Below are 12,865 nucleotides of genomic sequence, written 5' to 3'. Positions count from 1 at the left end.
GTTGACCAACATTGAACAGAAATGTTTTAGGCAAGCATAAACAGGATAAAGCGTATTAGAGTCTTACCTTTACGAGAAAGACCACCGTGCTCATGAATATAGAGGAGTAAAATATCGTGGTCTGAAAAATTAGAGGAATAAGGAACGGGAATATGGAACGAAATGATTAGGGAGGCGCCGAGCACTGCTTAATAAGCACAGCAGAGGCAACTTTAGCTTATATGACGTAATGCATTGACGCACAGAGCTCAAATAATTGCGAAAGCAATCTACGAGAAAGCTGGCAGGCCAACGCGGATTTAAAAACTTTTTTCTTCACAATATCAGAGATCCCAATTTTATAACCTACATCAAAGAGCCGACTGCAAGCATAAAGGAATAAATTAATAAAAACAAATGACAAAAGGAAACTAAGTCCTCATTACGCGGAAGGTCCTTCTGCAAGGATAACTGAACCCGTTAACGTAATCATTAAACTTAGTGTAACTCAAACAAACATTTGAAGGGGTACTGACATATTTCCGACTATTATATCTTTGCATTAAGTGAAGGTCCTAGACCTCTAAACCGCAGAAAAAAATACTGCAAGCATAAGAACGCCTTAAATAATTGATTATAATAGCTTTTCTACAGCCGCTTTAGGTTTCGCTTCCCAGGAAATTACTGTGTCCTGTCTTCATGACGCAGCATGTGGTCACGTGGGAGCCGGAATTGCGACATTTTGACACTTGCTGCGGCTCGCCCGATCGCCACCTCCCCCCCCGCGACTTTAAGCACTGCTTTCGCAACCCTGCGGTTAAGACGATGAATTACATTGAAAGCAAGCGTCCAGCTTGTCATTTTTGCTTCGTCTTTTTTCCTTTTGTTTTTAGATTATGCGGGTTAGCAGGTCTGTTACACCATTTATTGTTGGTTTGTTGGTTTCTTCGCGAAAGCACTGCAATAAATCAGAAAGCGAAGGTGTCCTTCGTTTCACTTACTCGAGCGGATTCTTCGTCCATGTCTCGCAACACGTCTTTTTCAAGTTTGATCTAAACAGAGGAAAACATGGTAAAATAATCATTCGGCCTTCGCATCTAAAACAAATCATCTCCTGGCAGTGCATGCAGTGTTGTATAGGGCTCTTATCAGCAAATCAATGATAACGAGAGGCAGCTACGCGTTCGAGAGAAGGAAGGAGGGCTCGCCCATTGTATTCGACTAATCCTTCCGTGAAACTTCCATGCAGCCGGCGCCGCGCGATCAGACGCACTTACAATGGAGGAGCCCTTCTGGATCTTGTTTCTGTATGGCTGACGCGATTGATAGCTTTCACTGTACTGCACAGAATTGGTCAGAGGAAGCGCAGTAGGATGGCGTCATCTTCAAACGGCACTGACAGTCCTGTCACCGGCAGGGCGGTTCAATTTGCTTAGAAATTCGTCAATAACTTTAAATAATCAATAAAGGAGACACCGAAACCGAAACGAGTAGCTGCTTAGTGTGACGTCACGATGAGTCGATGACGTCAGATCCTACACTACCATAATGTAAATATGCAGAACGCGTGCTAAACACGCAGTACGAATGGCGCTAACGCCAAAGAAGCGAAGCTGATGATGTCTCCTGACGACACAGGGAGCTTTTACAGATTTTTCGAGCTAGACAGTGCCGATTTGAGCGACGATTTCAGCGACAATGGCGGTATGGCCCCTGACGTCACAAACACAGGGTGGCCAGTAAAAAGTAAAAAAAGAGTCGGGAACACAACCAATCTTCAAAATTCATTTTCAGGAAAACTAAACGACTTGCAGCCAGACTGCAGAGTGCAGCCAGAGTGCAGTTTGGCAGAGATAATCAGAGTGTAAAAGAGAGCATATAATTAAAATCAATAAATTATAATAATTAATAAATAATCATAATTAATAATAAATAATAAGACATGGAAAAATCGCCGGAGTTGCCCTTTAAGCACTTCAAGCACTTCTACGTATCTCTGAACAAATCCAGAGAAATCTGGGATGACTGGCTGTAGCCATCCATAGTTCTCCTGTGGACCTATAGGTAATGCTCCCATGCTATAGCTTCCTTTTAAACGTGGTCTAGTGTTGGCTTTCTGACTTTTGTGGTCTTGGGGATTCAAAATAGGGAGGAACCTAGTGCATCAGCTTCGGTTAGCTTAATGATTGCAAAGTGTGATATTATAACTCGTGGAATGTTAAAAAAAAAAAACAACTTCTGAGATAATGCGTGCTAAAACTGCGACCTTATTATTATGAGGCACGCCATATACAGGGGCGAACCACGGATTCACTTTCTTCATTTATGATTCTTCAACATGCGCCGAACTCTAAGCACAGAAGTGCTCTTGCGCTTCGGCGCCATGGAAACGCTACCGCCGCGGCCGGTTACGAACCCACGACCTCAACATCAGCAGCGCGACGCCATCGCCACTAGACTATACCGCTGCGGGCGCAGCTTAAACCATCGACGTCACAGTCGTGGCCACTTTTTCTCGCTGCGTATACGATTGTGACAGTGTGGCCACCACAGCGAATCCATAGCTAACGCTTCGCAAACAAGGTCCCGCTGTGATATTGTAGCAATGTACGAATATTTGAAGCATCCCCCCGTGTAATGGCGGCCGAACTTCGCATTTGGTTTCATTCGTATATACAGAGTAAGTATCCCAGCTAACGTTAACCAAACTTTGAAAAACTATGCCGCAATATGCGATTATGAGACCTACGGTGTTCGGTCATACGTCCTTTTCCACCACCGAGATAATTTTGTCTACTGATTACCTGTAGCTAATGACCACATTTTAACAGCTTTTTATTTATTGAATTATGGCTTGACTTCACAAGGGAAAGGTATTATTGCGTCCCAAAACAGGCCATTCCATCACTTTCAGCGCGTTATATGCCCTCTGAAATTATTGTTTTCCACGCTTTGCGCGTTGAACGCGAAATACAAAAGGTGCCGCGTGATCACGTGACTGGCCACGTCGTGGCACTAGGAACCAAAGCAGTGGTTTGCAGGAACTAAATCCGCGCATTGCCTCACCAGGCGACCACCTGGTCACATGCGCACACACTGCTATCGCTATGCGTAGTTACATGCACTTCGCGATCAGGGGAAGCCAACACCATTAAATCAACAACGACAGCTTGTCGCTTCCAGGGGATTTCCGAGCCCTGCCATGAGCGGAGTTATTCGCTTCACATCAACTTTGGGATCTCTACTGTCACGACACTAACTTAGGCATTCACGCGACATTTTTTGGTATTGCACGTGCTAAAAGTAGTGCGCCGAAGAATAACTGCACAGGACATAGCCTACTGACAACAACCGAATGGGATATTTTCTGATGGAATAAGAACTCTCCTAGCGGAAATCGCGCCCATAATAACTAAAAAATAATAATAATTTGCTGTGGTCAGCCAGATAATGAGTGTAGACAACTTATCCTGATGGCGGAGGAAAACTTATGATCGAATACTATTAATCCGATGACCGTATACTGTCCCAGTTAATATATATATACCATATTATCCACGCACAACATCTGTTGCATGTTTCGTCAAGTAACAAAAATTATGGCTTGCCCAACCCCAAGATAAGGTTTACAGGTTTCCTCTCTCTTGTGGAAGACACTACATTGGTCAGATAGGCAGGTGCTTAAACATGTGTCTACAGCAGCATAACAAAAAAGTCAGCTATATTGCTACAGACAGCCAACTGGCAGCCCCCTGAAAAAATGTGACGCACAGCCACCTTGCCGTCCTCTTTTTGATCCGACTGTTGTCGTGTATCGTCATCGTAATAGCTTAACCAGGGAAGTCGTGGAAGCTCCCGAAATCGCACCTACAGGAGGTGATTGAATCAGTTGGCCGTCAGTGGCTTTACGAAAGAAAGAGCTTGAATTCTTGACGTAGTCTGCACGTGGCACTGTACCTTCGTCTTCTCTGCGCATTCGGACGGGTGTATATATATATGCTCAAGGTCTGCAATAAAATCTTTGTTAAAAGTTAGCGCTTGTCCTGTCTCGACTGTTCCTTCGTCCTTACTGCGCTATGTTACTTGCATGCACAAGAGATGTGTTCCAGCTTAAGCATGCAAACAGCGGCCTCTTACGTGCTTGCTGTTGAAATTACTCAGGAACAAGTCCGCGATGTAGCAGCCGCAGGTAGACAAGGTGTTCCAGATGAGGAAGAGTCGAAACTTCTGCTTTGCCTGACTCTGCGTTCACAATGCAACAGAGGACAAAAACACAGCAGTCATACAAGGGCGCTCCTGCAAGCAGTCCTGGCATGTAAGGCAAACACCTTCGCGCGACAAATGAAACTGCATGGATGGCGCAGTGGTGCGACAGGAGGTGCGTGTTACGAAGATATACGGTTCGGTTTCAACAATAATGAAAGGAATACACACAAAACAGCATCAAGGCCTGTGAACTAAGTTTTGCTCTGTGCTGTCTTCTTGTGCGAGGGATTTGCGTAACGGTGGAATAAAACGCACGCTAACACGCTCAATGTTTCAATTTAGCTGTCTGTCGCGTCTGTCGTCTGTCACTGGCGTCTGTCGTCTGTCATGGTTAGCGCTTCGAATTCCTGTGCGTGTTGTCGCATTTGAAAGACTCATCACCTTATGCGGCAGCCGGAGGTAGGTTGAATGAGTGAAATTTGCATCTGGTGAATTCATACAAGCTGCATCCCATAAAGATACAGGTGAGCGTGACGCCTAGCGATTGCCCTCCTACACTCACAGGCGAAGCGTGCAAACCAGAAACAGGCACCACCTCGTTTCGGATGCCATCGCACGAGGGCTGACGCGCTATACTGGATGTGAATTATGAACCATGACATCATAATTATGCACTCTACGAGCTATATCGTCGCTTTCTCAAAGTGCGCCTGGTAATTCATTTTCGGAGACGTCTCCCTCTATAGTTCCAAGGTCGCTCAAGGCTGTCAATTCCGACACTTCAATAACCTAGAACCGCTGTCTGAGGACATTGGCGTATAAGTGTGTTTCGGAAAACACGTGACGCGCGATGCGATTATCCGCCAATGTTGTTTGCAATCCGAGAAACTCTAATCAAGAGACCAATCTGGAAACAATAGCTTACGCTGTTCACGTACCGGGTTTCTCAACGCATGGAGCATGGTTACGTCGCTAACAAGGTTGAGGGCGTATCCGAGGCCATAGACAATGTCGAAGGTGACTCCATCCTCTGTATGAAAAGAGGAGCAATGAAGGCCGAGCAGGCGCATGTGTTCCACTTGGTGTGTGTGCTACAGCGTTCCACTTGGCGTGCATGCCATCGAACATGAAAGTCTGAGCACCGTTATCACTGCACTTGGCGTAAAAACTGGCACTCACAAAAACAGTTCTCTCGCTACAATTGTTTGAGCGCGAATTCTGACCATTCGGGATGTCGGACAAATTATTAGTGAAGGCCGGTGATCGTGAACATATAGGACCTACAAAAACAAAAGTTGGATTTTGGGAATTCAGCTCTACTTCTCCATATTAGTAGAAAAAGAAAACGCATTTGAACAGCAATACGGTGGACAAAAACTAACAAATAACGAATGCACTCCTATAACTCTCACCCTCCTAATTCAATGCAAGGCTCAACAATTTTGTGGGGCGCAAGGTTAAAGATAAGAAGAAATAATGGAAGGAGAAAGAAAAGACCGCCGCCATCATTGTAAGACAGCGACAAATTGCAAAAGACTTATATACATATTTGCTCGCAGGCACTGAATAATTGCAGGGGGCAATCGCATTTGGGAACTTGACGCTCGCGCGAAGGCTGCTCTTCATAAAGTTTCGTTGATAGATCTGTTTCGGACGCGCATTTTCGCCTCAGAAGAAAACCGGGCTGGAATTTGTTGTCTGACGATGTGCTAAATTACCACATACATAGATCTACCACTTCATTGAAAGCGCAACACATTGCGGTTGTTAATAAGGCATTGTTTTTCTTAACGCTCGAGCTCTGCTTTCTTCGTCACCTTTTTGTTATAAATATGCTGCATTTTAGGAAATGTAGTCCCTTATTGGTGTATAACGCGCAGGTCCACTGAGGCCAATTTGGGTTAAAAAAGAACAAGAGTTAGATTTTTTTCCATAGTCCTCACAAATTTCGTAATCCACATGGACGAAATCTAACTGAAAATAGGTTTGTTAGCTTGTCTTCAACCAGTGTACATCAGGTGAGCGAGCAGAAATTTTGTTATCAACCAGTAAAAGAAAAAAAAAATAACCTGAAATTCTTTATTCGACTGCTTGTTGCGGCCAATTATAGAACCAGTCAAGATCACTCTTGGCGGCACTGTCAGAACAAAACAAAATGGACATGTTGGATTCAAAGAACGGATACTCAACAATCAGGTGATTTATTTTCATGAAGAACCTGGGGACTAACCACGACACATCAGCCTTGAATTCTCGGCGGCGTTCTGCCTTTTCTGTGAATTAGCGAGGGAAAATTTGACAGACGCAGACTGGCCTCGATTTCTTCGATGGCGCCTCCAATATACATATTTAAAAAAGATCTTGCATAGCCAGGACCCATAGAGAGTGCACATCGTGCGATATTTCATCTTTTAAGCTTTTGTAGTCCCCGTACTGTAGAACCTTTTCCCGGAGCAGTTTGCTCAAGAGAAACGAGATGGCGCTTTCGGTGGCGCTCCGGACGTTGCCTCAGCGAAAGCGCACGAATACGAAGTCATTACCGCATCTGCCCAGATACTGTGCGATGAGCTGTCGGAAACGTAACTGGGTTTTCGCTAACGTACTGTGTTGCATTCATGTTGCAACACTTGTAACAGTATATAGAAGACGTGTGCAGAAGTTGCCTGGAAAAGATAGCATCTGGCATATTAATGAATGGAATTACTTTGCGTGGTCAAGTTCTCGGACCGTTACTACACAAGTAGTGCCTTTGTTGTGGGCTCTTCAAGATGCACGGCGTTCCTAAAAGATTAAAGAATTCATTCATTCGCTAGCGTTGCACTGATAAACTCTAATGTAAGGACTTCATCCCCGGAACGTCAGCAAGAGTTAGTATACCTCTCGTTGCACAGTGACAAACGAAATTGCGCCGCTTCCTGGTGTAGTAAGTTTCTTGCTCGTTATCTATACACACATGCACCCAAACTCCCAGGCAAACTTAAGCTCAGTTTATTGCTCAGTTTATTGCCAAAGTATCAAGATTAAGTGAATAGCGCACACTTGTACCAATGCACCGAAGCATGGGTGACGTAGACTAGATATGATGCACACAAATATTCAACAGTCTAAACAAGCAATTGGCGATAATACGTCTTTGCTACAAGCTGTTACGAAATACTGAACATGTACTTCCCAAGCCTTGTGTGCGGCAAGAACTAATCTACCGCAACTCAGTACATCATCGGGCGATTAGGCAGAAAAAAAACAATCAGACATTGAGCGCACCGAGAAACTCATCTGAGTGAGAAACATAAAAAACCGCTGCTTCAAAATGATTGGAAAATGAAGAACGAAAAGCAAGAGACGCTTATCCTGATTTAATTCATAAGCGGAAAGTTTGGACAGCTTGGAATATATTTCTAGCCCCGGTTTATTACAAGAACCTTATACGCTGCTCGTGCCTTGGACATGTAGTGAGCTCGCAAAGCGCTTGTATGTCATCTGAAGGTCTGCCCGCAAAAGCTTGGCGTCGTCCACGCAGTCGCCATCTAAGATGTCCACTGAAACAGATGTTTGTTGTGCCGTACCGGCATAATCCACATCCATTGTAAACACAGGGGCAATACAGGCAGCTGAGGCCAAATATGGACGCGTCACCCCGTGATCAAAGATTGTGGCGCCAATGGCATCGTCGTGAGAAGGTCCAACAGTCGATAAAACACGGTACCTTCTTGTAAAGCCAATACAAAATTACATCTTGTGTTCTACGTCTAGTTCTTCTATCTCGTGGTGTGTGTTTCACTCCTGCTTGGGCAGAGATAATGACCTGCTCTCATCTGATAATCAATAAACTCATTAGCTAATTAGGTACATAAGGGAAACAGGTCGTCATTATGAAAGCGCGTCGACATCTCGATTTCCTTCTCGAACGGCGCTGTATTTAAAAGATATATATATTTAAGGACATAAGGCTGCGGTTAAGACAGCAGCGTTCACCTCTTTTCTTCTCTTTTCATACTTGGGCCCTCCATGGCGGTTGGCAATAAATCTCCCCAAATCAAACCAAAATCAATTCCATACAGTTGAAGCTATATGGTGCTGAAGATACGTATAAGTTATTACAACTGTCGCCGTGAAGACTTTGAACAGTACCAGCAGTGTAGAAAGAAGCAAAGTAAGCTCGGATAGCACCGAATTGCGTGATTTAAGACGTTAAAGTTATATCTAAAAAAAAAAAAAAGATGTGCGGGATATGACGGCGCTCAGATGTTGCATGCAACATTAATTACTCACTGCTGAGGCTACTACGGGCACCCATGAGACTTGCAAAGAGAAAGAAAATGTTGCTTGCCTGCAAAGAAACAATAGAAATCTACCCATAGGCTCCTTCGAAAGGTCGTTGGCACGAATATATTAAAAAAATTCTATAGTTATATTTAGCTACCTATACTCAATATGTCTGATTGACATGGTTGACTGATTTGACTCAAGACCTCTATGAAGTTAGCCAAGGATTGACGCTAAATGAATTTTGAAATTCAATTTGTTTATTTTCCATCACAAATGGAAGGATGCCTGAACAAAACTCACTGCCCTTCAACTCTGTCAAAAAGGATGACCAGCGAAGTTGTGTAGGTGGGCCCCTTAATGGCGAACTGCACCTCTGCCGCGGGTCGGCCCGGCATTGCACTATCTTCGGGATCGGCCCACGTATGGGGAGTGCTTAACGCCTGCCAGTTTTACGCCTGAAAGTTTTTTGTTAACACACGGATATGATACTGGGGAAAGTAGCCCTTAACAGCTTCTCTGTAAAAACTGAAAATTGGTTAACTTTAAGGAGGTAAAGGTCAGCATTGTAAGGCCACAACACAACAAACGGGAAACCTTCGATATAAATTTAGGAAATTCAATAGGTTTAGCAGATAGTATCAACTAAATAAGACACATCCAATGATACATGCCAAACCATAATCGCATATTTACAAGCTCGGAATTAAACCGTACATAACTACGTGTATTTGAAAGACGCATCTATACACACTTACTGTAGCAAATGACAGCATCTCAGAATTTATGCACTTATTATGTATACAAGAATAAAAGAACACACGAATTCCAACTGTATGAGTTCAGTCATGGTGTTTACGGGTCGTGCTTCCATTACGCAAGACGTCATTTGTGAGAGCTGCCCTCGAGGAAAGCTTGTTCGTAAGTTGATTTAGCGTGGACACCACCTTTTTTATGTAGACTTCTTCGTGGGCTGTACAACACACATGAGTATTCACAGCCTCGTTTACTACAAGACAGAGTTCGAAGGTGGAACAAAGGTATATCTAAACAAAAAATAAATATTTAATTATTTTGTGTTGGTTATGAGTGTTGGTAGGCCTTTAGAGCTCCCTGTAAGAGTGGTCCCTACGTTGTGTGCCAGAGAGCATTGATGCAGTTTGGGACAAAAGTAGGCCAGTAGTCCGGAGGTTCTGAGCGGCAAAGACGTTCGTTCCATGTAGCTGTGCCTATTTGGCGTTGCCTTGCCTGTGTAGCCATGCAAGCAGTCGTGATGTAACTTACGGAACTATTTTCTTTTTATGCGAAGCATTTTTTGGCGAACATTTGCCACTTTGACAGTATCTATATAGCCACCTACGTCTTGGTGCTCTCATGGTCGTTTCGTTATTTTTGTATGTACCGAAATTGGCATAGTATGACAAGCGTGTATGAGGAACATAAATGGCCGGTCATGACATGAATATCATGAAATGTGTGTCACTTAGGTCATGAAACAGCCGCCTACGTCTTGGTGCTTTCATGGTCGCTTCGTTAACTTGGTATGTACCGCAATTGGCACAGTACGACAAGAGTGTATCACGAACATAAATGATCGGTGATCTCATGAATGGCATGGCATGCGGGTCATGTAGGTCATGAAACAGCCGCCCACGTTTTCGTATGCACCAAAATTGGCATAGTCGGCAAGAGTGTATGACGAACGTAAATGATAGGTCATCAAATGATTGTCATGACATGTGTGTCACGTAGGTCATGAAAGTGCCGCCTACGTCTTGGTACTGTCATGATCGTTCGTTACCTTGGTATGTATCAAAATACGCATAGTATGATAATAGTCTATGAGGAACATAAATGATCCGTCAGGACATGTGCATCATTTAGGTCACGAAAGAGCCGCCTACGTCTTGGCGTTCTCATGGTCGTTTCATTCACTTGGTAGGCTCCCTATACTTTGCTTCGCTTAACATGGATTCCCACAGGGCGTGGGATCTGCCGGCTTTAAAAAAAATAATATATTACTACTACCACTGGACCAGTAGTTATGGATGATGATAACATGAGCCATAAGCGGTTAGAGAATGCGGATTAATTTTGGCCTACTGTGGTTCTTTAATGTGCACCTATGCGAGTACAAGAACGTTCTTTTGTTAATTTCGGCCCATTGAATCGCTGTCGCCGCGACGTGGATCGAATGCGCGACCTCGAGGTGAGCAGCACGTAAATCTTAAGAGATGCTCACTTCGCATGACAAATGTCTTAAGAGACATCACTAAGGATCGCTGTTGGGAATAAGCTACAATCGTCATAAATGGGCTTGGCACTTACGGTGCAGAAGTAGAGAATAAAGTAGAGAAGCCTTAGGTCCTGCATCGCGGGAGGAGAAACACAGCGGCACCGAGAGCTTGCTGACTTGATCAAGATGATGATGATGAACCTCTATTATGGCTCGCACCCATGAAGGGGGATAGGCCAAGAATCGGGCGCAAGTAGGTAGACCACCTAAAAAAATCTTATTAGGGTAGCATAATGTAGGGACATTTCGAGAAAACCAATGTCAGATTTTTTGCTTCAAACAACTTTTATTAACGACCTGCCTTTTCTAAGTTGAGAGCTGTCCCGTCCACCTGCCGTCACCTCTTGAGGCATTTAGCAGAACAAAGAAGGTTATAGCTTTTGTGCTACCGGGTCACTCGTACATGATCTTATCCCTTGAAGTAGGTCGCCTTCTGTAGTACACATTCTCTTAGAGTTAACTATTGCCAGATAAATTCTCGCTTATCTGTACTTATACTGACGCATTAAAGACTTGACGTTCTTGTTACCTCCTACAAAATATTCAGTTTATTTAGAAATATTAATGATCTTGCGCTAGCCAGTCGTCTTCATACTTCTCTAATCTCTCCCACAGTTATACGCAGCCCTTTCATTTCGATGTTGAGTTTCAAACTTTGCGGGTGAAGACAGCGTGAGCTCCTCATAACAGATTATATAAACCATGTCAATTCAACTGGCGTTTGACAATCTCTATTGAACAGTATTTGGAGATGGGATGCATTCGTCAATTTAGCCGTTGATCTGCATATAGGTCCACTTCGCAAGGCTTGCCGCGTACTGTTCTTCGGCGAGGTCACCTTGTGTAGAACTTCTTCAGCAGAATGGGTTTCTGTGTGTTTCTATAACGGGAAAAAAGAAGAAACAGAAAAAGCGCTTTTATTGGCACTCTTTCTGTCCCTTCTACTTTCCGTTTAGTTTTCCTTGCGCCGGAAACACATTTCACGCTGAACTTCTTGCCTCGTTCGTTATTTCTGCTGAACTTCCAGGTCATCTCTCCATTAGTTTTTTTTATTATTTACAATACTGTAAGGCTTTGTCGTCTGGTACAGAGGTGGACAAATAATATACTATGTGCGAAAGAGTTCCAAACGTTGCTGAAAAGTTCCAGCTGAATAAATTTCAAAATTTATTTTCAGCACATCAATTTCAACACGTCAAAATTGAGCTTGTTCTACAGGAAATCGTACGTGGCAAAAGAAAGGAGAAAACTTGAATACATCAACTCTTGTAAGCGTAGGTTAAAATTGCATAAGGATGATTAATACACGGTGACATATTGTCCGGATGGCGCAAACGGGAAGAAGGATATAAATTAAGGTTCCAGTATGCAGCTGATACAGGAATTTCAGTCTGTCTGCCAACAGACTGTTTTGCCTAGGAGCAGTTGGAAGTACGAGGCCAGATACAAAAAATCCTCATGCGGTGTTTGTAAATCCACGGTTGCTTGTAAGCAGGGTACAGTAGAAATCGGGCTGCACCGTATTCCGTAACAGACAATTCGGTTCCATTCAAACAGTAAAGTCGTTTCTGCAAAATTAAGTGAGGTGACGACGGCATTGGAGCTTGGCTGCCCTTAGCCTCGCCTCCTCAGGAGATTTCCGCAGACACGCATCCCGAAAGCTTTCTTCTTCTTGCGACCAGATCGTGAAATGAAAATTCCGAAGTTCTCGAACTGGGTTTCTAGAACGGCATGCAGCAGCTGTATGCACTTCAACATTGTGTAACGAAGAAAGGTTCTGGGTCTTCCGATGTGTGCGTAGAGTGCGCAGAATACCGTGTTGTTAATAAATGCCACGGCAGAGGGTGTCACCAACAGTTATAAATTGAGAGAGCCTTATTGAGTCCAAATTGAGAAATGTAATATATTCGCAACGTATAAATTAGTTCAGTCTAATCAGCAAATTTACTCGTTTTGCAGACTCGCTTAAAATCAACTTTTAGCGCTCTGAGAATATGAACCCATTCCATTCCATCTCCATTCGGGAATCTCGAGCTTCAATTTAATATTCATTCCGTCTGCCTGACAAGTACCATCATTTCACTGCAGGGGACCGAAAATGCGGAATCATTCCGGAAT

Source organism: Dermacentor andersoni, chromosome 3 (genome assembly GCF_023375885.2).
Source record: "Dermacentor andersoni chromosome 3, qqDerAnde1_hic_scaffold, whole genome shotgun sequence".
Taxonomy (NCBI): Eukaryota; Metazoa; Arthropoda; class Arachnida; order Ixodida; family Ixodidae; genus Dermacentor; species Dermacentor andersoni.
This window is presented reverse-complemented; position numbering follows the sequence as displayed.